The sequence below is a fragment of the Colobus angolensis genome, unplaced genomic scaffold (genome assembly GCF_000951035.1).
Source record: "Colobus angolensis palliatus isolate OR3802 unplaced genomic scaffold, Cang.pa_1.0 Scaffold100, whole genome shotgun sequence".
NCBI lineage: Eukaryota > Metazoa > Chordata > Mammalia > Primates > Cercopithecidae > Colobus > Colobus angolensis.
This window is the reverse complement of record NW_012110920.1, coordinates 2,935,451-2,960,436: the sequence shown is the minus strand read 5'-3', so window position 1 is coordinate 2,960,436 and position 24,986 is coordinate 2,935,451. Positions and strand designations below refer to the sequence as shown.

General features: G+C 41.1%; 1 protein-coding gene across 1 annotated transcript in view; it reads left to right on the top strand.

Annotated features, from left to right (window-relative positions):
- The first annotated feature begins 4,968 nt into the window (after positions 1-4,968).
- The window catches only part of SLC35F1 (solute carrier family 35, member F1), a 413,530-nt gene continuing 393,512 nt past the window's right edge, over positions 4,969-24,986 (top strand). Inside the window, exon 1 of the mRNA XM_011937350.1 lies at positions 4,969-5,033. The gene's annotated coding sequence lies outside the window, so the exon portion shown is untranslated. The remainder of the gene's footprint in view (positions 5,034-24,986) is intronic.

The window sequence follows — 24,986 nt, the reverse complement described above, 5'->3', positions numbered from 1 at the left end:
GCCTCCCAAAGTGCTGGGATTACAGGCTTGAGCCACCGCGCCCGGCCCGGCTTAAATATTTTTAAAAAAGAAACAGCTATTAATGTTCATCCAGCCTCAGAATGCTAGAAGGAAAAGGAGAACAGATTTGAATCCCATTCTTCTGTTCAGGGTGAACCTATGAAGGTCCTTGCCATATAACTCAAGAAAATAGAATTTTCTGAAAATATTAATGTGCTGACAGTGCATAGGCAACCTTGTGGGGCTTGGGGACATGTTTGTGCATTGCAGACGGAGAGATTTAAAATATGCAAGAGCATAACAAGGAGTTGGTGGAAGGACTGGATTTTTATATATAATTTGATACAACCTAATGAGAGTGTTTGAGATGTTTGAGTTAAAGTTAGCATTTAGACAATGACTCAGGTTCTCAAATTTTACCTTATAAGGCATATACTTTATATTATAAAACATTATATTGTATGTTATTCTTTTAATAACAAAGATTAGTCTTTTCTTCCCTTTCTAGATAGGGAAACAAATTTATGTGGTGATGCAGCTAAGTGCTTTTATAAAACCACAGAGGAAGGAGAGACCATGCTAGGCTGGAGAAAGGTCAGGAGGGATCAGGGATGGCATTTGTCCTTGGCAATGAAAGATGGGCAGGAAAGGAATATGTACAGGGAGGGGGAGGTGAGACAGGATGAGCCATTCATGGAAGTAAGAGATTGGGGGAGAATTAAGTGTCTAGTTTGACAATATTGTAGGATGCGTCAATATAAAGGGAAGAAAAGGGAATTAAGGCTAGATTGTAGGTTGAGATCAGATAATGGAAAGCCTTAGATGCTCTAATAAGCAGTTAGACTTACTAGGTTATTTTAGGTTATTGAGTAGAGAAATGACATGATCAGAGAGGTGCCCAAATATGATACTCTGGGGGAATATCTGTAGGACAAAGGAGAAGGAAAGGACCAGAGTTTGGGGATCAGTTAGGAGGCTACTGCAGTCATTTAGAGGGGAAGAAAGGTGAGTCTAAGTGGGGTGGGGGCAGCCAGGATGGAGAGGGAAGTGCTCTGCTTTGAACAGAATCTGGACCAGGTCGGGTAAAAGAAGATTTCATTATTTTTGAGAAGGCACTCAGCAGTGCTTGTCAAATAGTGGGTATTTAATACTTGTTTGTTGAAAGGTTATTGAAAGCCACTACAGGACAGAGATCTGCTCTCCAGGACCTAGGGTGCTGAGTGAGCTAGAGGCTACTGGGAGGACAGCAGCCAGCTATTCAGACTGTGGGCTGTGGACTCCTGCCGGACTGCAGACTGTGTGGCCAGACTGTGATGAGAACAGAAATTGGAAGTAAGCGTTTAGAAATAGCTATAGCAGTTTGACAGAGCACTTTTATGTTTTTTTGTCCTAATATTAAAGAATTGGGTCTTGTATTTCGGTTTTTGTTTTTTTCCATTTCATTTTTTTCTCATAATTGATTTTTATTGTATTTCATAAAAGTTTTGTCTTCAATGAATTGTTAAAAACATGGATATTTTATGATAGAATGTTTGAGAAGCACTGGTGCCAGCCAGATATCCAAGTGGAAGTAAGAGTGAATTTGGATTCTGGGAGTGCATCTAATCATGGATTGGTGGGGGTTGTTCCTCCTTGTGGGGGCATCAGGTTGGTACTAGTCATGACGCTGAAAATCTATACCTATAAGGTGATGATATGGAAGCAGTAGAGTAAGGCTGACAGTAGTTATATTAAGTATCAAGGCCCCAGCAAAATGGCCTGGTCTTCAGCTGGAGCACCTTGCCTTAAAGGGATGCCCTGGAATGTGAGGCAGGGAAACTATTTAGAAGTGAGGAGTACAGGGCAGCAGCCCAGGTCTGTAGAATGGGCAGTAAGTGGGGAGTACGACTTTTCAGAGATCACACAGTTAAGGAGGTCACATTCTGTGTTTGGGTGACAGGAAGGTGGGTCAGGGTTGCCTGGGGTCCCAACATGAGTGGCCAGACCACTGATACAGCTTCATCTCAGGCTCTGAGGAGCACAGACCAGGAGCCCCTCAGCCATTTAACAAAGAATTACCGAGTCAGGTGAGAGGCACAGTCTAGCTGTTAGGGATACTTTGGGAAACAAAACAGAAAAAACCTCCACTCTCATGGAGACTACATTCTACAAGAGAGGCAGGCAATAAAAACATGAAAAAGGTATCCAACAGTGGCAAATAATACGCAGAGAATCAAAGTGGGGTGATCTGACCGAGAGGGAAGAGGGAGTACTTTAATTTGGCTGGTCAGTCCTCTCTCTCTCTTCTGATGACACTGAAGCTAAGATTAGAATGGCCAAAAGGAAATGGCCGTTGGAAGTTCTGGGGGAAGGTCATTCCAGGCAGAGATGCTAAGATGAAGCAAGTCTGCATAATGATGTGAAAGACAGGGAGGCTGGAGAGCAGGAAACAGGAGAGGGTAAGTGAGGAGATCAGAGAGGGAGGCAGGTGTCAGTTCTAAATGGGCTGGAGAACAAGTGGAAGATTTTAAGCAGAGGAGTTGCCTGGCTAATGTTTTGAAAAGACCGCTCTGGCTGCTGTTGGAGAACGGATTGCGGGAGAAGTACATAGCTACTGGGTGAAAGAGATGTTGCCTGTAGCAACAGAAGTGGAGACAAGTGGTTGTAATCTGGAGTGGTTTGCACTGGGAGGTGGAGTACACAGGACTGGATGAGTGATTGATGGGGCAGCTGAGGGGGAGGAATAAAGAAACATTTCCAGTTTTTTGGGTTTGAGCAGTTGGGTGAGTGAGAGTGATGGCGCCATGTTCTAAGGTGAGAAGGACTGGGAGAGGAACATGTTTGTTGGTAGGAATTAAAGAGTGTATTTTGGCAAGTAAAGTTAGAGATGTATAGTGGAAAGGTCAAAAGAAAGCTGGAGTGTGGAATTCTGGGGAGAAGTCAGAGCTTGGAATCTGGATTTCGCGATCATAAGTCCTGGATGCATATGTAGATAGAGGGAAAGAGGGGTACCAAGAGCAATATGAAGGGCACACTAACCTTCAGAGTCAAACACAGAGGAAGGACTCAGCAAAGGAACTGGAGAAGGCAGGATCTGAAGTAGGAAGGAAACCAGGAGAGTATGGTATCCAGAAGCCAAGAGAAGAAGGCATTTCCAGAAGGAAGCAATAAGCAGTCCACTGTGCTGAGAGTAATTGAGGAAAGGGCAGAGGAATGACCAGTGGTTTGGCAACACAGGGAACCCTGGGGCTGTGACAACCACAAGGTCAGAGGAGTGGTGCAGATGGAAACGTGGTTTGGGAGGGAATGTGAGGTGGAGGTGTTCAGAACATGACTTTTGAGAAATGTTGTCCTAACAAGGAATAGAGTGTAGGGAAAGTCTTTTAATGGAAGAGATAATACAACAGGTCTGTGTGCCGATGAGAATGATGTAGTGGAGAGGGAAAAATCGCAGGAAGGAGTGGGATGAAGGAAGGAGGAAACCTTGAGGAGGCTCAGATGGTAGAATTCAAAGCATGGTGGGGAGGAGCTAGTCTTTGAGAGGACCAGGACACTGTCCATAGTACAGAGGAGATGCTGAGAATGGGGGGCGTAAATGAAGATAATTTGGTAGATGCCATGATTTTGTGGTGGGAATAATAGGCAGTTCCTCTCTGGTGGCTTATCTTTCTCTGTGAACTCTGAGGCAAGGCTATCAATAATGAACGAAGATGCTAGTTGGTGGGGGAGGTGTGTAGGATGGTTGTACAAAGAGAAGTGGGAAACAGTCATTTTGAAGAGTAAGAAAGGATATATACTAAAGAAGTATTATGTGTAAATTTGACATTTGTAGTGGGGATTCAGTGTGATGGGCAGAAAGAAGCTACTGCTGTTTGGAAACAATGAACTCAGATCTGTGCCCAAGAAGCCAGAACCATCATCATGTAAGTGAGGATAGTGGGGCAGTGCATATTTGAGGGGGCTCAGTAGGATTTGGGTCCTGATTGCATTGGGGAGTGGGGTATGAGAGAGAGAGAGAGAGAGAGAAGAGGGAATTAAGATAATTTTAAAATATATATTTTTAAGAGACCAAGTTTCACACCATCACCCAGGCTGGAGTGCAGTGGTGCGATCATAGCTCACTGCAGCCTCAAACTCCCGGGCTCAAGTGAACTTCCTGCCTCAGCGTCCCGAGTAGGTAAGACTACGGGTGTACACCACCATGCTGGGCTAATTTTTAATTTTTTTTGGTAGAGATGTTGGTCTTGCTGTGTTCCCCAGGCTGGTCTTGAACTGGGTTCACGTGATGTTCCGACCTTGGACTCCCAGAGTATTGGAATTACAGCCATGAGCCATCACACCTGGCGATGAGATGTGACTTAGCGGTCACTTCCAGGTTTGGTGCCTGGGCCGCTGGAGTGATAGTGTCCCCTTTAGCCTGTGTCGTATGTTTTGTTTCAGGAAAACAACTTAACTTTTGGGGGTTTCAATTCTCTCATTTGTAAACTGGTTAAAATAATCCTAGTTTTTCATTTCCCATTGGATGTTTGGGATTTTTACATGCAGTAACATCTGGGAGAGGGCTTGGAAAGCTGCCAAGCACCATGTAATTGTTATCCTGGTCACAAAATTAAAAGCAGAGCCTGGGTTTTCGCGGCTTTGCGCTGTCATCTGGCCTGTGATAAATGCTGACTGGCTTCCTGGGCTGGCAGTGACTTTGATGCACAGTACCTACTCTGCCCCTGTCGTTTTTGTCATGAGCCTTGTCAGTCAGGGTCTGAAGTGAAACCCACCGATCTATGAACTAGGGCACTAGGCTGTTTACTTCAATGTGTTTGTGTTTGTTTATATATATGTGCATATAAAGTATAAATATATATAATAGAAAGTATCAATGTATATATATTTAATAAAAGTATAAATATATGTGTTTATGGAAAGTATATAGCAAGCCTCCTCTTGGGAAGGCGATTTCAGCACTGGCATATGTTCTGCTGTCTAATTGTGCCTCTCAGTCCAGGAGCTCCGCGGTACCTGTGGTTCCTGAAAGAGAGTTTGACAGGCTTCAGGAAAGGGTTAGTGCCTCTTGAACTGGGGAGATTACGAAACGAGCGTGGGCCTAAAAGGCTCCACAGAGGCAGGCAGCGGGATGGACAGAGCGGCTCAGAGGGAAGGGACAGAGCCGCTTTAATGTGCTAATGAGGGGAAGCCCAGATGCCAGCGGGCTCAGTGGAGCTCTTTGTGATGCCGGGTTCCTGGGGCTGGCTGGAGTCTCTGTCCCTATCTGGATCCTGCTGCAGGCCGGGGAAACACTGCGCTCTTAGACAGGGGCCCTGCCCTCCACAGATAGCCCCGTAGACCCTCGGAACGTGGGTGGACGGGGAGGGCGTGCGCGAGCCTCTGGGCTGGGTGGTGACTGGAAAAGAGGGCGCCAGGAGGCGGGGGAGGGGCGCTCAGACGACAGAGGACGGGACGGGGGCAAGTGTTTCGCGGGGTGTGTGGAGTCAGAGCTGGAAAGGACCTTTGCAGCTTCGCGAAATTAACCGTTTTTCCTCTACAACTGCCAAGCTCGGCGAACGGCCTTCAAGCCCATCCAACAGGAGATAATCTGTCCTTGGAACTAGTGCAAGTCAGTTTTTAACTACTTGCGGAGAAAGTCTGAAACGTCACAACCAACCAAACCAAAACGACCACCCTCCCAGTGAGTGCTGGAATGAAATTCATGTTCTGGTTATTTCATTCAGAGATGGCTCCAAGATTGCTAGGGGGGAGGAGTTAGAGCACCCATTGAGTGGCAGCTGGGTCAGGGGGTTGTCTTGAAGTTGTGTTTGCGTATCAAGAACACAGCGCAGGATTTACAAAGAGTGTGTTTACTCCTACTGATCCATCTGCTAATGGAAAGACTGGGTAACCGGAGCCCCTCCAGCCACCCTTAAATGCTGCCTCTAGATTGCATTGTAAAGTCTGGGGTCATAACTGTCTCTGGAAATATAAGTTCCCAGATAAAATAGACAGATAAAGATCATCGATCCATGATATCTTGACCTTTTGTGCCCTATATTTCCTTTCTGAATATTCGTGGGGGATATATAAATATTTAAATATAATGTATATAATATGTTGTATATGTTATTTCTCAAATAATGTATATGAAATATTATTTGTAATGAGTCTTTGTCTGTCTATCTGAACCTCCTTTTGTGCCTTGCTCTATTTCTCTTTGACACACACACACACACACACACACACACACACACTTAGATGGATAGGTAGAGGATAGTCTTCCACTTAATTCATGATAGCCCCCCAACTTTTTTTTTACCATGTTTTTTGGGAGGAAGAGCTCAAGAGTTAGTTCAAGAAGAATGATTCATTTTTAAAGTGCTTCATTTCTGTTTTAGAGTCACACTGAATTGATACCACCTAAGAAAAATAGAAGCATTCAGTGTAGAATTACCCATGAGCTAGCTATATTTGGAAGTGTGAATGCACCTGTAGAACAGTCACCCCATAAGGGGTTTCCCCCCATGTTCCTGAGCCATATATGGCTTCATTATAACACTTCAGTTCCAGGTGACAATAAGTACTGTGGCTTGGATTTCAGATTTTACTCTTTTTTACCTGTTCTAACAGTTTGGTGGATGTAGTGCCTTTCAGGCAAAATTCTTCTGTTTTATATAAAAAATTTCTCCTTGTTGCTTCCCATCTATTTCCTGCCCCTAATGGGATACATGCCCTTTGGACTGACCTTCCTTAGTGAAAGCTGGGTGCTGTCAAGCCTAAAGAAGTATAGGCAATGAGGTGCTTGCTTGCACTGGTTTTAGAAAATTGATCATTTGCAACTCTTAGGCTGATAAATGAACTCGTTTGTGTCCAATGCAAAGAGACCCTAATTATTACTTCCCTGGCCCCAAAGTTAATTGCAACCTGAAAACATGCCTTCCACAATGACAGAAGAAAAACACCATTTTAATGCATTTGTAGCAATGGGTGTGAGATGGTTCATTTTGGATATCAATTGTCAAAGAAAATAGTGATTATGAAAAAATGTAAATGGGAATGTAGGTAGAGTAAACTGGTGTACTGGACTTGCAATTGGTTAGGCCTTGGCTTGGTGAATTAAGACAACAACAAAAAAAGATTTCTTTGCCAAATTGTCATCTTTATTGTCACAGCTAGAAAGCTGTTCATTGGATTTAAGATCCAAGGATTCTCTTCCTTTTTAGTTGCTCTTGAGCAAGCATGTAAAGGCCAGAGTCTACAAAATACTTTTTTTCTAAAAGAAATTTCCATTGCCTGGTATATTCCACTGCCGAGAGTGGTTGGAGGAGATAACACTTGTTTAGTCAATTAGTGGTGTGCTTAGGGTAGGCTGGGGAAGAACAGCTAAGAGAGTTGTATGGTAGTTAGGTAGTCCCAGCTCAAAGTAAGCAAGGAGAAGGGAGAGCAACATTGTCTTATTGTCATTCATAAATATGTTCCTAAACAAGTTCTACCAGTTAGATATTAATCTGCATTAAATTTCTTCTTTATATACATCACCCTGGGAAAATTAAACAAAATTAGATTTATATCATTTGCATGTTGCTTTAAGGACAGCATAGTCCTAAATGTGGTTAGCAGATGCAAACAAGTATAAGGTTAGGTCCCTGATCTCAAGTATACATGTATTTTTATTTGTATATATTCATGGAGTACAAGGGCAATTTTGGTACATCGTTAAGTGTATATATATATATTTTTTTTTTGAGACGGAGTCTCGCTCTGTGGCCCAGGCTGGAGTGCAGTGGCCGGATCTCAGCTCACTGCAAGCTCCGCCTCCCGGGTTCACACCATTCTCCTGCCTCAGCCTCCCGAGTAGCTGGGACTACAGGCGCCCGCCACCTCGCCCGGCTAGTTTTTTGTATTTTTTTAGTAGAGACGGGGTTTCACCGTGTTAGCCAGGATGGTCTCGATCTCCTGACCTCGTGATCCGCCCGTCTCGGCCTCCCAAAGTGCTGGGATTACAGGCTTGAGCCACCGCGCCCGGCCCGTTAAGTATATTTTAATTTAGTTAATCAGTTATTATTTTAGTAATCAACTTGATTGCTTTCCCTTTAAGAACTGAAATCAGTCACAGAGAAGGATGGGAGCATTACTTGAAGGCATCTTTAGAACATGGGACATTGGACATTAGGACAGGTCTGACTGCAGTGCTACATGCTTAGAACTTGCCATATCACTGGACTTTCATTATGTGGGATAATTAATATCCTCTTTGAGCCAAGTTTAGTTGGGATTTGTTTAACTTGCAGCTGAAAGCATCCCTAAGCATCTTTCTGTGTTACCAGCAGCCACTTTATGACCATGAAGTTGGAGTTTTACAGGGGAGCAGATTGTATCACTAGAGAGTTGGAAACAATTTTGAGCTGGCGGAGAGGAACACCTAAGCGTGGAGAGCTTCGAGATCATCTTTGCTATCTTTGAAATATGTTCAGGACCCTCCACCAATGGAATCAAACATCATTTCACCAGATTTTCAGAGGCACACTGGTCAATAAATGTTTGAGAATATATCTGTGCAAGAGCTATGCAAATTTTGACAAGTTATCTGAAATACATGGTTTCTAAATCCCTGCTAACTCTTAAAATCCGTGATTATACTGACAATACAGCCTAAAGTCCTTCTGACAAATCAGATGAAGTTTATTTCTAAAGCATATGTATAGCCTTTCTTCTTAATGTGCTGGCACCTCAGAATAAAATTACAGCCCAGCCATTTCAGCACTCATTCTGTGTGTGCTTGTGGCCTAGAGGCAGACAGCCCATGCAGAGAGTTTAGAAGTTAAACGTCTTGTGTGCTAAAGCTAAGCTCCAAAGAAGGAATTATTAGATACCTCAGTATATTGGGTTAAACTTGCAAAAGCGGGCTTGGGCTTGGTTTAACTTGACAGGTTTTCTGTACTGGAATAGAATGGAATTTGACATACATATGTGTATATATACACACACACACATACATATACACACACATATATGTATATATACACATATAGGAATAGAATGGAAATTGACATACATATATACACATACATATATGCACACATATATGTATATATACACATATATGGACTAGAATGGAAATTGACATACATATATACAAATACATGTGTACATACATACATATACATGTATATATACACATACACATAACACACGTGTGTACATATATACACACACATATGTGTGTATATATGGATACACACATGTGTATATGTAATGTGTATGTATATATACATATGTATATGTATATATGTGTATATATGTATATATGTACACATATATGTATGTGTATATATGTATGTCAATTCCATTCTATTCCATATATGTGTATATATACATATGTGTATATATATATTTAAAGTGTCAGTTAACATAGTTGGCTTTTAAATTCCTGCTCCAGAAAACGCAAATGTAACACCTTGAGGAGCAGGGCAATGCCAGAAGGTTGTTTACTGTGACAAGCTTTCTTTTCCTCTCTCTCGTATATGTTGCTTCACTAAAGCAGGGTGTTTTATCCAGTGTGAAGTGATAGAAACTTGCTTTATAATATTATCAAGGATCTACCTACATAAAAAAGAATAATGAAGTTATTTGGCTTACATTTTTGATATCATTTGTATTGCCTCTGTGCAGGGGTAGGTGAAGCAGTTTCTATAGCTGCTGTAAGCAATAAGCCTCTACATGTTAAATGCTGACTCAACATAAGCATGTCTGCAGAAGAAGATGATTAACTTGAAGAGAAGCTAGCGTCAGCAAGAAGAAATTCAACCACACATTCAAAAGGAATATAGAGTATTTACATGTGACATCTTCAGAAGCCACCTCAGAAGGAGAAAAACGTAATTGTGTCACATGGAAATAAGTGTGCTCTCTCCCTTCTATCGTTGACATTTGAGATTTTGTTCCCCAGAGTCTTGCATTGGTTTTTTTCATCTAGTATATCCATTTTACCTCAGATATTTAATCTAAGCCAATTAGTTTATGGCATTTGTCTGGAGTCCAGGGCATGGAGATTGTTGTTGGTCTTGGGGTGGGCAAAGGTCCCAGGTTGGTACAACCAGGTTGAAGATAAAGGACTTGCATTTAGATGGGGGAGGAGCTGCCTCTTTCTCTTGCTGAATTTGATAAAGCCATTCTGCTACCAGCTGCTAACAGTAGCCACTTTATGACCATGAAGGAAACCAGCAGTAGGATGTTACTAATGCTAAGGACAACACAGTGGACAGAAGGAAACTAGCTAGGTCCTTGGAGATGTTATTTAGCAACTGATTGCAGTGCTACATGCTTGAAGCTTGACTGGAGTGTCATTATGTGGGACAATTAATATTCTCTTTAAACCAGGTTTAGTTGGGGTTTAACTTGCAGCTGAAAGCATCCCTAACTAATATACACCTCTTTTACTCTGACCTGAGCCTGATGACCTGTGAATACCGTTCAGGGCCTTTTCATTTCTTTCGGTCTGGACACATCTGTCAAGGAAGAGCAGGGGCAGGTTTGCTCGAGTGTGTGATGTGCAGGGTGGTTTGCCCAAGATGCGGTTCCGCTGAGGGTAGAGAGAATGGGCTGTATGGTGGATGTCATCCATACTGGGCTGTATATCCATACCAGTCTGTGGCACCTTTGATAATCCAAATCAGGTCTGGATTAGACAAATACATTGAGGAGCTTGAGGTACTGGGTGAAAAGCCCCCACTCCATGTTGTCATCCATTTATTTATTTGATAAGCATTTAGTCTGAGCCTGCTTTGCCCAGGCTGGTGCTGGCATTGGGTATATGAAAGATCTCACACAGTATAATAGAAAACCATAGGAGCACTCAGTAAAAGGAGTTGGGGAAGGCATCTAAGCGTATGACAGTCCCCACCCAAATCTCACCTTGAACTGTAATCCCTGTAATCCCCACATGTCAAGGGTGGAACCAGCTGGAGGTAATTGAATCATGAGGGTGGTTTCCGCCATGCTGTGCTCATGATAATGAGTGAGTCTCATGAGATACGATGGTTTTATAAGCATCTAGCATTTCCTCTGCTTGCACTCGTTCTCTCTCCTGCTGCCCTGTGAAGAGATGCTTTCTACCATAATTGCAAGTTTCCTGAGACCTCCTCAGCCTTGGGAACTGCTTGTCAATTAAACCTCTTTTCTTTGTAAATTACCCAGTCTTGAGTATTTCTTCATAGCAGCATGAGAATGGACTGATACAGACAGCTATGCTGACAACTAGGAAAAGAGGAGGACATAGCCAGAATTAAAAGAGGAGTGTGTGTGTGTGTGTGTGTGTGTGTGTGTGTGTTTGTGTGTACACGCGCATGTGCACATATGTGATAGGGGTGGGGGTTATAGAGAATGGTGTTTTAGGCAGAGGAAACAATACATTAGAAGCCTGTGAGTGGGTGAATATGTGATGAATTCTGGGAAATTAAACAGGTTCAGATGGCTGCAGCCATATATGAGAGGAAAAGATGTCAGAGGCTGGAGGAGTAGGTAGGGGCCAGATCACACAGGGCTTTGGAGGTTTAAGTTGTGTATTTCACTGAGCAGTATTGGAGACACTAAGCAGAAGAGTAATATGACTGATGTGTTCATAAGATCTGGCTGCCTGCAGTATAAACAGTGAATTTGAGTAGGGGAGCCCAGGTAGGAGACAGTTGCAGAGGAGAAATGGAGAGTTATGAGGTACTCTAAAGTTACATTCTAACTACCCTTTTTGAAACCATGGGTTTTTGGTAATTACTGCATAAGAGAAAGGTGAATCGAGTTTGATGCTGGTCAGTGTTTGATTTCATTTGGTGTACCAACCTCGTGACCTCAGACAAGTTATCTAAACTCACTGAGCTTTAGTTCCATCATCTGTGAAATTACAGTAAGAATACCTACCTCATAATTATACTGAAGAGGATTAAAGATGGTAATCTATTTATAGTTCTTGGCACCATGCCTGAAACATATTAGTCATTATAATGATTAATATTTAGCATAATGCATGTGTAAGGAAGAAACACAAGAATGAAGGCAGACGAAGAGAGTCTTTCTGAGCTCCTTCATGGTCTGAGAGTTGAGGTTCACATGAAAATTGTGAAGTGTAACTATGGTGTTATCCTTTTATTCTTTGGAGTGGGACTTGTAGTTATTATGTAGGCATCACATTTCTAATAATCTTTGATCCTGAAAGAAGCAGAAGTAAAAATCAAGACAAAACTGCTAAATAGAAGGTGTGCTTGTTTTTGGCTACGAGGAAGAGGAGGGAAGGTGTGTTGACCTCACAGGGCAGGGAGAGAAGGAGTCTTATCCCTGGGAGATGCTGGGAGCAGGGGCTTCAAAAGACCTGTGCCTTTGCAGTGAGAACATTTTGCAGAGACACACCTGGAAGCTGATGAAAGTAGGTGTACATCTTTTAGGGCAGGGACTTCTGTTGGTTTTTCTAATCACTAAGAACAGTGCCTGCCATATGATAGATATTGTAGTCAACAAATATTTGTTGAATGAATGAATGAAAGGTGATGGGATGGATGTTCTTCCACCAAGTTTTGAGTTCTGGGATTAAAATTTCTGCCGGGGCATGGACACATGCTGGGTTGGGTTCCCTCCATTTGTTGCCTACAAAGCAGCCTTGTATTTTCTATTGCAGCCATTAGAAGAGCTAATTAGAGAAGCTAATCAATAGCTGATGAACTGATTAATGGAGATAGATTTCTCAAGCCAGAGTTTGAAAGAAAAGAACAGATTCTTTCCTTGAGCTGTGTAAGCAGCTAATTTTAGTCAGCAGGTGTTGCAGCTTTTAAAAGGCATTTGGCAAGGTTTCCTTCTACTCCCATTTCATCCAAAATATGTAACTTTCATCACTTCCATTCCAGAAACATACTGCTTTGTGAGTGTTTTCTGAGTAGAAAAGGGAATTGTGGGAAAGTGAATCAAGAAAAAAAATGAAGTGCTTAGCTCAGAACCTGGCCCCATGGAAAATGGGAAATAAATGAGAATGAATATAGAACTGCCATTCACAGAGTGTGGATGGAGGAAAGAGATGGCGGGTAGACACTGCTTCTTGCTGAACGTGGAGGAAATCTCTGTGGATCACTGGAGATAATGTGTTGCTTTTAGCTTCCTCAGTCTGAATCAATTTCTGTACCCAGAGTCTTGGCTTATAATTTTACACATCAATACCTATTTACTTAGGGAAGGGCCAATTAGTTTTCTTTATGCATTGCTTAAAAACAAACAAATCCCCTCCAGATCAATTGGTGAAAACCAAGTAACTTAATTCCTTGAGAAAAAAAATTGATCCTTCGGGAAACAGTTTGATACATAATTCTGAGATGAGAACCAGGCCTCCAAAATAGTTATTTTCCATGATAAATTTCTAAGCATAAATTAGATGTATGCCAGAAGTTGATAACACATACAAGCCATAGATACTAGTTTGCTCTATGTTCATACGGTCCACTGTGATATGTCAGACTTAGGTCTTTGATGAAGACAGTATGGACATTTTTTGCTTTTTGGAGAGCAGTTGCACAAGTCAATCAAGTATGCTAACAGCTTGCTTCAATGAGCTGTACATGGTCTGCAGTTGTGGATCATGTCTCACCAGTACTACAAAGGGTTGGAGAACAGCTAGGTAGTCATAGTGATTGTGAAACTGGCCCAGTTGTCCCATAGAATTGATGTTTATAGTTTCTATTGAATAAACATAGAAATTGACCCTCCCTGTCTTAAAAACGTGAGAAACCACATTTGTCTTATCTGAATTCCTTTCTCAGGAAACCAATCATTAGGCCTCCCAGATAGTATGAAAGAACTGAAACTTACGAGATCACCACATCCGGACAATGAGATGCAAGACCCCTCTCCCATCATGATTGCCTTTCTGACCACTGGCTTCCTTTTGACCAACTCCTCTTTCTTACCCCTCTCTAATTCCTGTTTTCCCACACGAGGTTACATTTCTTCCCCGCTATATAAACCCCTAATTTTAGTTTGTCAGGGAGATGGATTTGAGGCTGATCTCCCATCTCCTCAGCTGCAGCACTGGAATAAAAGCTTCTTCTCTGGCAATACTCATTGTCTCAGTGACTGACTTTTTCTGTGGTGAGCAGCAGGACCTAGACCAAATCCCTGGCATTTGGTAATAATTGTGTCAATAGGATCTATCTATTTATCGGCTATATTTATATGTAAGTATAATATATTCACATTTGTATATGTGTGTATGTATTTATATGTATATATGTGTGTGTATATATATGTGTATATATATCTGTGTATATATAATATGGGGGGGAGAGAGAGGGAAAGAGAGAGAGAGAAAGAGAGAGAGATTGATTTACTTTAAGGAACTAGTTTTTGTAACTGTGGAGGATGGCAAGTCTCAGATTTGTAGGGCAAGCCAGCAGGCTAGAAACTCAGGCTGGGTTTCTATGTTACAGTCTTGAGGCTGAATTTCTTCTCTGGAAACCTCAGTTTTTGCTCTTAAGACCTTCAACTGATTGGATGAGACCCACCCATATTATCAAGGGTTATCTGCTTTACTTAAAGCTAACTGATTCTAAAAGTTAATGACATCTATAAAATACCTTCATAGCAAACATCTAAACTAATATTTGATCAAACAGCTGGGAACCATAGCTTAGCCCAGCTGACACATAAAACTAATCATCACAGTGATAATGACAATTAATGGTAATAGTGAAGTTACTCTCAGATGTCCTGGAATTACTGTGTATCAGCCACTTTGCTAAGTTTTTACATTTATTATCCTGCTTAATCCTTTAAAACCATCTCCATTTTAAAGATGAAGATACTGAGCCAGAGACGTCTGCTAAAGTGCCCAAAGTCACATAGACACCAAGGGCATTGTTAGGGCTTGAGCCTATTTGGATCTGAGCCCATGCTCTTCTTACGTAGCGTTCTATAGAGCAGATGCTCGTTGGTGCCATTTGTTTTGTCCCTTTGACAGAAAGTTGACGTTAAGCTAGGATAAGCAAACATGCAGTTTATTGTCTGATGTCCTTAGGAAGTCCAAGTTAAGCAGATCCAGGGGCTAAAAGGATGTTGTCTGGAGTCTACATTTTGTTCCATCTCTTGGCTCTGTTTCCTCTTAGCATTATTCTGCAGACAGATTCCCTCTAAGAGGAAGGCAGGACTCATATCTTTTGATTCAACAAGTGGAGTAGAAATGGGCTTTCCTCTTCCACAGCATTATAGCTGAATTCATTTTGTGGGAGCCCTGTTTTTAGTGCCTTGGGCTTCTTGAAAGGAAAGCCCTAAACTATCTAGAATTTAAATATGTACTTAATTTTTTTTTCTCTGATTCAAAGTACAGGACCTAGATAGGCCTCTTTTCTAAGCCTTAATGCTAAATTAGCTTCCCAGTAGGTGCCTAAACAGCAAAAGCAGTCTTACGGAGGTAATAGTGTGACCTAATGCTCGTTATCACTTCATTCTTCCTAACTGCTGATCACAGACTGCTTTGAAATATGACTGTTTGTATTCCAGTCTTATCTTCCCTCTTGACTGTGGCTCTTGGCGGGCAGGGCCCAATCTTATTTCTCTTAGTAACTCACTGCAGTTCCTGGTGCAGATTTCTGTTGCAGTGGGCACTTAGTAAGTGCTTCTGAGCAAGTGAATGAATCTGATCATTGTGGAGTAAAATAATCCATTGTATGCAGCACTCAGGAGTTCTCCTGTGTAGTTTTCTGAAGGAACAGGCACAGAACAAGATTAAGGGCGTTGGTTCTGGGTCAGGTCAGCTGAATGTGAGTCCTTTACCTTTTACCCTTTTAGCCTCTATACCCTTATCTGTCAAATGGAGATAGTAGCATCTACCCTGCAGAGATGCTATGAGAATATATTGTAAGCACCTGGCCTGTGGTTAGTTTTCAGTAGACATTAGCTGTTATCATTATCGATGTTGTTCATTGTTTTTGGTGCTAGGAGGTTACCACGCCCTATTTGAACGTGGCCCTGTTTGAATGGGTTTGTTATGCTTATAATTGTGCCTCTATCATATATAAGAACTTAGGTCTCTTTGTGCTTGCGTTGCAAAAATAAATACCTTTTAAAAAACCAGTTGCTCCTTTTTATTAAAAGAATAATGTATATGTCAACAAAGCGGTTACAAAAACAAATACAAAACAATCTAGTGTACAGGTTATTCTGCAAGGATCCTGATCTCAGGCGTGATAAACCTGCAGCTGGTTCATCTTGATAATCCCCAAAGACATTTTTTCTTCAAGTTGACTGAATTATTTTCACTGTGATGTGGCCCATTTCTCTCTAAGCTCATGGTTGACTAGTGAATTTAACCTTGTCATGTTCATTCTCTTATAATTCAGTCACTTCCTGACACATCATTTGACAATCTTTACATTCCAACTGCATTCAAATCACTCACAGGGTTTTGTTTTTGTTTTGTTTTGTTTTTTAACTTTGCAGGTAGATCTACTTAATTGTGTGAGTAGGTGAAGGTAGGGTGGAGTGTGTCAGGGCTTCTCTGGAATCCACACTGGATTTCTGGAGACGTGGGGAGTACCAGAAGTGCCTGCAGAGAGGTCTTTAGACTTGCTGCATGTACTACAGGCTCCTGAAGAAACTACTGCAGCCAGTTGCTGCTTAATTATTGCTAGTGGTTTTTGAAAATCTATGGATAAAGAGTCACCTCCAGATCAGGGTGAGAAAATGCCTTTATTGTTTTTCGCTATAGTTGCCTAATACATTGCTGTGGTTTGAATGTTTGTATCCCTCCAAAATTTATGTTGGAACTTAAATCCCAAGGTGATGATTAAGAGTGGGGTCTTTGCAAGGTGATTAGGCCATGAGAGTTCTGCCCTCATCAATGGCATTGATGCCTTTATAAAAAGAGGTTACAGAGAGCTGCTTGGTCCTTGTGTATCTTCTGCCATGTGAGGACACAGTGTTCATCTTTTTTGCCCTCCCACTATGTGAGGACGCGGCAAAATGCACCATCTTGGAAGCAGAGAGCAGCGCTCACCAGACACGAAATCTGCTGGCACCTTGAATGTGGATTTCCCAGGCTCCAGAACTGTGAGAAATACATTTCTACTATTTATAAATACTCAGAATGTGGTGTTTTGTTATAGCAGCAGGAACAGACTAAGAAATACATTTCAATTTTTTTGACCATTATCTATATTTCAAGGAGTAGGAAACCAAGGCACATGAAGTTTAAGGTAACAGATCAAGTAGTAGAGCTGAGAGTTGAATTCAGACAATTTGGCTTTAGTGTCTGTTCTCTTAATCATCATACTATACCGACCTAGATGGCAAAAAAGAAGACCTTTTAAAGCATCTGTCATCTCATCTCAGATAAATTAACTTTCTGTACCCAAATCCAAGATGAAAAATGTTAGATAAACCAAATCTCAAGTATAGAGGCTTTTCTTCTGGATGACCAAGACGTTAAAATCCTTCATTTCTAGAAATGTACTTTGTAGTATAATTAGCATTGTCTGCACTACATCTTTTCAAGGATGATATGAAGTTTTCAGGAAACAAAACACCATGTGGGACTTCCAGAACTTGGGAGGAACCTGAAGTTGATTCCCATTTTCCTTTGGAGGTGACTGGCAAATGCGATCTTTAGAAAGCTCCTTTGACCTAAGAGATATGCACACATATTTGAGTGGGATTCCAGGGCCCGTGAGCCAGCAGTTTTCCCAAGGCCTGTCTCCTGTCCTGCACCATCCCAGATCTCCCTGATGGACTTCTCGGATATTGCTGCTCAGAGGACTAGTGATAACAAAACAAGTTTCCTATGTTGATTTTACTAAAACTGTAAGGGTAAACTCACAACTTGTTTGACTTCTGCTTTTTATGCTTTATAACTAGAAGCATAAATCTGTACAAAGACTTCTGATGCTCATGAAATAAATATGATATATATTGAGGTATGTTACAGATGAGGATACAAACATTTATTTCTACTGAATTGATTCCTTTCTTGTACTTTTCACTCTGGTAGTGTCTGTTGGACATGTCTGGAGTTATGAGTCTTATATATTTATATCTTTAATAATTTATCAGTACATACCATATTCTATATTTAAACTCCTCTCCCTCCTGTTTGCTGCCTCCTGACAAAAGTAAACTCTACGAAGCTCTTCAAACTGTATTGTTTTAGAGTAGCAATTTGTCTTTAAAACAACATACTTAGGGGACTCCCATTTTCTTTTAAGCATTTTTTTAAGAGGGTATACCACACTCACAATATTTCTGAGTAAGCATAGATTTCTTGTGACGTAGTGGTTGCCATAGTAATTAATCACCTCCCAAAAAGAATAGTGGAGGATATAAATCCATGTAAATTATTCAGAACACTGGTTAGAACTGCCCTCTGGGCACCTTGGTTTATGAGAAATTTTAGAAAAAAAAAGGATGTTTTCCTCTCTTTCGCCTTCATGGAAAGCAGGATAGAGAAAGCTGCTTTTGTGCTCTGATTGCCCAGCTCTCTCTCTTCCCACTGGTGAGTGCCAGAAGCTGAGCAGCAGTCAGGCAGCCATTGTAGCAGACAGAGAGGGCTCTTGTGATAACAAATTGCGAAATACGCTTGGGTGTGGTGGGCTCCATGACTTTATGAATATTCTTCATTCAGATTCTAAACTGCTAGCGCACTTTCCAGGACCCTGCGTGAGAATGTAGAGCTCAGTGCTCGCTGCTTTGGTGGATGTGCTTCTGCTTGTCCTGACCTATGTTTTGTTTCAAATTAAGGTAGAATCAGTAGACCACTGATTTCCATTCAATAGAAATAACAAAAGTGGAAATCATTTGGAAAGTTGGCTGTTGATCAGGGGTTAGCTCTGACAGAGTAAGGCATTGTGGAGGGAAATTCATGAACTACAGAAAAAGAGCTGCAAAGGGAATGAGCCGCTGAAGGGTGATCTCCGGAATTTAAACTGTACTGAGCAGTTGTTGGGTATCTACGATAGGATTGAACTTTTTAACTGCCCCTTGTAAATCAGACCCATAGCTTTCAATTCTTCTAAAGACAGTCTGTGGCACTCAGAAGTATGGTGCAGTTTAGCGTGGCAGACATGAGCCATTCTTGATTGAAAGGATTTCTTACAGAAAAGCTAATGGAAACAGGTTAATAGGGTGAAGGTGTTTTTAGCTAGAACAAATGCAGGGATGCATATTAAAAAGATATTCTAGGACAGTATTGGGGAGATACATTATAAGAGAATGATAATTATTAAGGATATATTTTTAGATATACTTAATAGTCACAAAAAAGCCTCAATAATTCATATATAGGTTTACCTCACTTTGCACAACATATTTTTAAAAGGAACTTGTAAAATGAATTCTGGTCTCAATAAAAGCAAAGTTGCTTTGGCTAGAATTTAATTCTCAGTTATGACATTCATAATTTATTATTTTAGGATTATATTTGTTTAAGATATAAATATCAAACATCTGAGTAAAACAAACCATTATATTTAACGGTTTCATATAAATAAACTGTATTCTGACATTGTTGTACAAAACAGATGTCAAGATACGAACATTTTTAATGTTTCACTCAACGGTAAGATACAGAGTTCAATGTTTAACCTGATAGAGCCCTATGGTGTGAAAACTACTCACTTGGCCAGGCATGGAGGCTCTTGCCTGTAATCCCAGAACTTTAGGAGGCCAAGGCAGGTGGATCACCTGAAGTCAGGAGTTCAAGACCAGCCTGGCCAACATGGTGAAACCCCATCTCTACTGAAAATACATAATTAGCTGGACATGGTGGTGCATGCCTGTAATCCCAGCTACTCTGATTGCTGAGGAAGGAGAATCGTTTGAACCTGGGAGGCAGAGGTTGCGGTGAGCTAAGATCACACCATTGCACTGCAGCCTGGGCAACAAAAGCAAAACTCCATCTCAATAAATAAATAAATAAAATAAACTACTCATGTAACCATCTGAAATAACTTATGCACAAATTCTACACCAAGAAAACCTACCACTCTTTTCCAATGGATGGATTTCTACTCTCATATAGCCTAGTCTTAGATACAATGGCTTTTTAAATCCACATTATATTAATTATACAGTTGATTTTTATTATTCACTGAAGTTATGCTCTATAAAGTTGCTGCAAATTAGTGAGTAAGCAAATACTGAATTCGTGAATATAGAATCGTCACAAAGATGTCTCAAATCTACAGGGTTAGGCTCCTGTGAGCTACTGATGACAACATTTTCATCAACTGATCAATACATAACCTTTTAAAAATGTGTTTCTGTTGAAGACAGCTTATTTAATATATATTGTTGATTCATAAACATTGAGCCACAGTCAACAGCACTATAACTCATGCCCAAAGGAAGCTTATCTAATATATGTATTTTCTCCTTAAAGCATATCACACCCTTTTGGCACCTAGGAACTAAGACCAGCACTTCAGCACTGTACTTGGTGGAGGGGAGGGTGAGCATTTAAACAGTGAAATCACCAACAAAATGCACAAAAATGTGAAACATGGTACTAAAATAGACCGCAAAAAGGACACTTGCTTATAGTATAGAGCTAAAACAAGAAAGCAGAGTGTTGCTTTGTTTGACCTCAGCTAGGAATGTGCACGTTGTGTGACTCAAATTTTTTGCCACTGTAGATGTATGTCTGTGAATGATCACGAAAGTGGCAAGAGTATTGAAATGGGGTTATAAACAAGTTTTAGCAAGTAAGCAGCTTCACAATTATGGAGTCCACAAACAATGAGGATCAACTGTACTTCTTTGAAAGTCACCTTCTCTTTGTTCAAATAAGTTTGAACAAAAAGATGTTTGTGGTTCTCTTGATTGAATTTGGTGCCCTCTCTTATGGGACTGGTTTTCTTGAACTATTTGATGATTCCTGTATGTGGTCATTGCTGTATTTGAGATTCCTTGCCTACTCACCTTTAAATAACATTTCTGCTTACTAGGATCTGCCTTGTCTGATGGAGGGGGAGAGCTGGGATGTGTTGCCAAGTGTGGTGTTTAAATGCTCCTCTTCTGCAGATAGGGGCTTTCTGTTTCTTTTGAACATTGACAGTCCAAGTCCCTCTAAAGTCTGCTATCCTCACATGCTGTGTAGGTCCAGGGGTGGATGCTTCTGCTATTGCTGTTGGTGGTTTGGGTAGTTAGTGGTAGGATTAGAGAAGGTGGGAGGGTGGGATGTGCTGAACTGTTCCCCAGCCAATTACTGGCCCACTTTCCTAGTACTTCTTCCTGCTGCCTTGTCTGTCATCCCTGAATTTAGAGTGTCTCAGAGTTGCTCTCATCTTTGCAACTGAGTTCTCCTCCATGTGATCTGGATTGTGGTTTTCCCCATCAGAGACTGAATTCTTGTCAGTCTCGAAATCCATAAAATTTCTGTTCATCAATTCCACCCATTCTTGTTATCTAGCACTGTTGTGAATTTATTCTTTTTAAAAACAGATTTTTGATATTTTTAGGAAATCGAGGTGGGAGTAGATAGGCATAAAGGCTTAGTCTGACATTTGGATCTAATTCCCTGCTATTTTAATTAGAAAAAAATACAGTTCTTTTACAAAAGAACTTTGTATTTTAAAAATGTTCAGACAAAGATGTCTCAAATCTGGATATCAAGGCAGGATTTGCGTGGAATCCTTTATTGATGGCTTATGTAGGCATCTATAAGAATAAATGAGTAGTTCCAATTTATTATTGTTACTGTTTTACTATATGAGTTTATCTGCTTCATAATCATTGAAAAATGCTTTGTATTAATTACCTTTTATGTGAGCACCTTCTGCACTCTAACATGTTTGCATCATAACAATGGGTGCCAGACACTTTACAATTCATTATCTCACGAAATTCTCACAGAGGTCCCATAAGGTAGTGATTGTCATCCTCATTTTGAGAATGAGGAAACATTTTCACTGACTTTAATTTACCTGTGGGTTCCAAATAAGTAGTAGAGTTGGGGTCTGACCTAATAACTCTCTGACTCCAGATTCTTCAGTCTGCCACACTCTTATGGAAGATTGGCATTCATTCCATAATGCTGATTATTAGCTTTCTGCTTGTGTGCTCTTACACATAAGAATCAGGAAGGAAGGCAGTGCACTACAAGGAGTTAGATGCACATTGCAGGGACTATGTGGTAAACATTGAAGCATATGCTGCAGCCTTCTATTACTGGGTTCTTCTTCATATTAGAATGAATAACTATTTAAAATTTCGTCTTTCAGAACAAATTAATGATCAATTTACTGTCATTATCAACCGCTAAAAAACTCCTGCCCAAATTAAGGCATAGCAATCAAACACTTATTTAAGGAAAAGAGTTCTTTTCTCCCCAGGGTTTTTTATTTGAATAAACAGATAATAAATCAAGAGATACTGTACCCAGCAGGCCTTTAGCTCAGAAGAGCTAAAAAATTCTCCCAGTATCTCAACATCTATGATGTAAAAACAAAACATAGAAGAATTATAATGATTGGATTTATGTTGGAAAAATACTGCTGCTTTTATCCTTAGAGATGATGAGTACACTGGGCAAAAACACAAGGCCCCAATGTCTAACTTCTCCATTTTGAGCTGTTCAAACTCAAAATGAACTCAAATTTAGGATAATTCTCTGTGAATTTCAGGCCAAGCATGGCCTCCATGTTACACCCTCTACTTGCCTTCACCCTCCAGTCCTAAAGATCTGATTAGAGGAGGAGTTAGGTCATACTGTCTTCCAGTGTGTACCTCCTTCCCCTTAGGCCACCACACACTGTACGTCAGAGGCATAATTTCTCTCTGTGGGTCGTGGCACCGTGTTTAGAGACTCGTTCAATCATCCATGGCATACAATGACATCAAAACTAAATACAAGCCTGCTGAAATCAGGCCTTGGACAACAGGTCTTAAAAATAAACTTAAGTGTTTCTTGACTTCTCTGCCTCTTTACTATTTTTGGGGGGTCCAGGGTAATATAGAGGAGATGATTCATTGAAATCCCAAGTGTTTTTATCTCTGCTAAGTACTAGTTACTGATCTGTCAGTCTAAGTCATCTGAGAAATGTGACATGTAAGTAAATATCACTAACATTAAACTGGATAAGTTTCATAGGACCAAAAAAAGTCACTCTTATGATTTTGGTTAATACTACCATACTGACTCATGTTGACATTAATAACTGAATCTGACTATTTGAAACCTTGATTTGTTCCAACAGAAGCTTATCTCTGCTGGCAGACTTTCAGGAGTTGCCTCACACACCTCACAAGCCAGTCAGGAACCCCCTGTGCTGCCTCCTCATGCATTCCATGCAGGGCTCACTGCCCCCAGCCCACCTACGCCCCTGGTTGGCATTTTGCCAGCAGGAGGGGCAGCTTCCTGCTGAGTCACTAAGGCTCTTGAGAAGCTTCAGCCTGCTCCTGACAGCTTGGCCAACTCTTGGGAAGTGGGAAGGAAGATGTTTTCTTCCCTTTTGGTAATTCTCAGCTATGAAGGTCCCAGAACAAGGGTTCTTGGGTCCAAACTATGAAAGAGTTGAGTGGGATGGCTTTGCCAGGTCGTACTTAGTTCTTTGCCTGCCTGAAATGTATGCACATCACAAGGTAGCTTTGTCTGAATAGATTTAAGTGCCAGCTTACTGAATGCTGTCCCCCTCTCTCCCCTCAGGCCCTGGCTTGCTGTGTTAGACAACTTCTGCTCCTAAAAATGATTTTGTTTTATAGGTAGTCTCCTCTGGCCTCCCTGAACCCAGTGTCTATTCCTTTTACTTCCAAAGTTCTACCAGATATGCCTGTATGTGCTTGAATTCTTGTTTGTTTGTTTGTTTGTTTCAGGGACAGCCTCCTGCTGTGTCACCCAGGCTGGCACGCAGTGGCGTGATCATGGCTCAAAATCCTGAACTCAAATGATCTTCCTGCTTCTTCCTCCCAAGTAGCTGGACTACAGGCACGCATCACCACACTTGGCTAATTTTTAAAATTTAGTGGTATTATTTAGTAGAGACAGGATCTCATGGTGTTACCCAAGCTATACTTGAATTCTGAGCAGAATCGGAGCAGTGTTTCCACTACCCCACCAAGGCCTTTCAGCCCTAATGAAAATCAGTAGATGCAAACGTGTCATTTTGAGAAAAAGCAGCACTTAGCTCTATTTCCCAGACAGATCTGAGTCTGACTTCACCTGAGCCAAGGACTGCATATGATTTTTGCATTTATTTATTTTCCTCAGGTTCTTGCTCTTCCTCTGATATTTTTATGTTTAAACAGCAAATTAAGATATGCTAAGATTCTGTGGTCTTTCTGGATCTTGATCTTCCGTAATCCTCGATTCATCTTTGAAATTTTCTGACACTGAAGGTTACTAAAAAATTTCAGTCAGTTGGAATCCGAGTAATACTTTTGTCCTAATAGTTTCCTGAAAAGTACCAATTAGAAAGAACCTAAAGGGAATAAACCCAGAAATACAACAAGGACACCTTACCGTGGAGTTGATGGAAGAGAAAAATAAGGAGAAGATGGTTTTTTAAATAAGTGAAAGGTTATGCTTTTTTTCCCCACATTACTTTCTTTTGTTAAATTAAGAGAGTTCTCCTTTTAAATTAGCCCAGAGAGGTAGGACCAAGCAAGTGGAGTAGGGACAGGTCATTGCATCCTTGTTGCCTGGTGGGGGCAGAGTGGTGGAGGGACCTCACACACTTTTCCTCAGGTCCTGTAGCCCCATGGCCTAGCACAGCATGAAAGATAGAATGGGGAAATGAATGTGCATGACCTTGGTTGTCTTCATGCCAGTCCAGGAGCACACAGTGGGTGCTCTTTTAAGGCAGCCTTTACCTTGCTGATCAGAGATACCCTGCTGTCAATTAGCCATGGCAATATAACCAAATACATGGAGGCACTATGCAAGGAAACCATTTTTCATTTCAAAATGAGTATCTTAGGGGGGCGGAGCAAGATGGCCGAATAGGAACAGCTGCAGTCTCCAACTCCCAGCGCGAAGGACACAGAAGACCGGTGATTTCTGCATTTTGAAC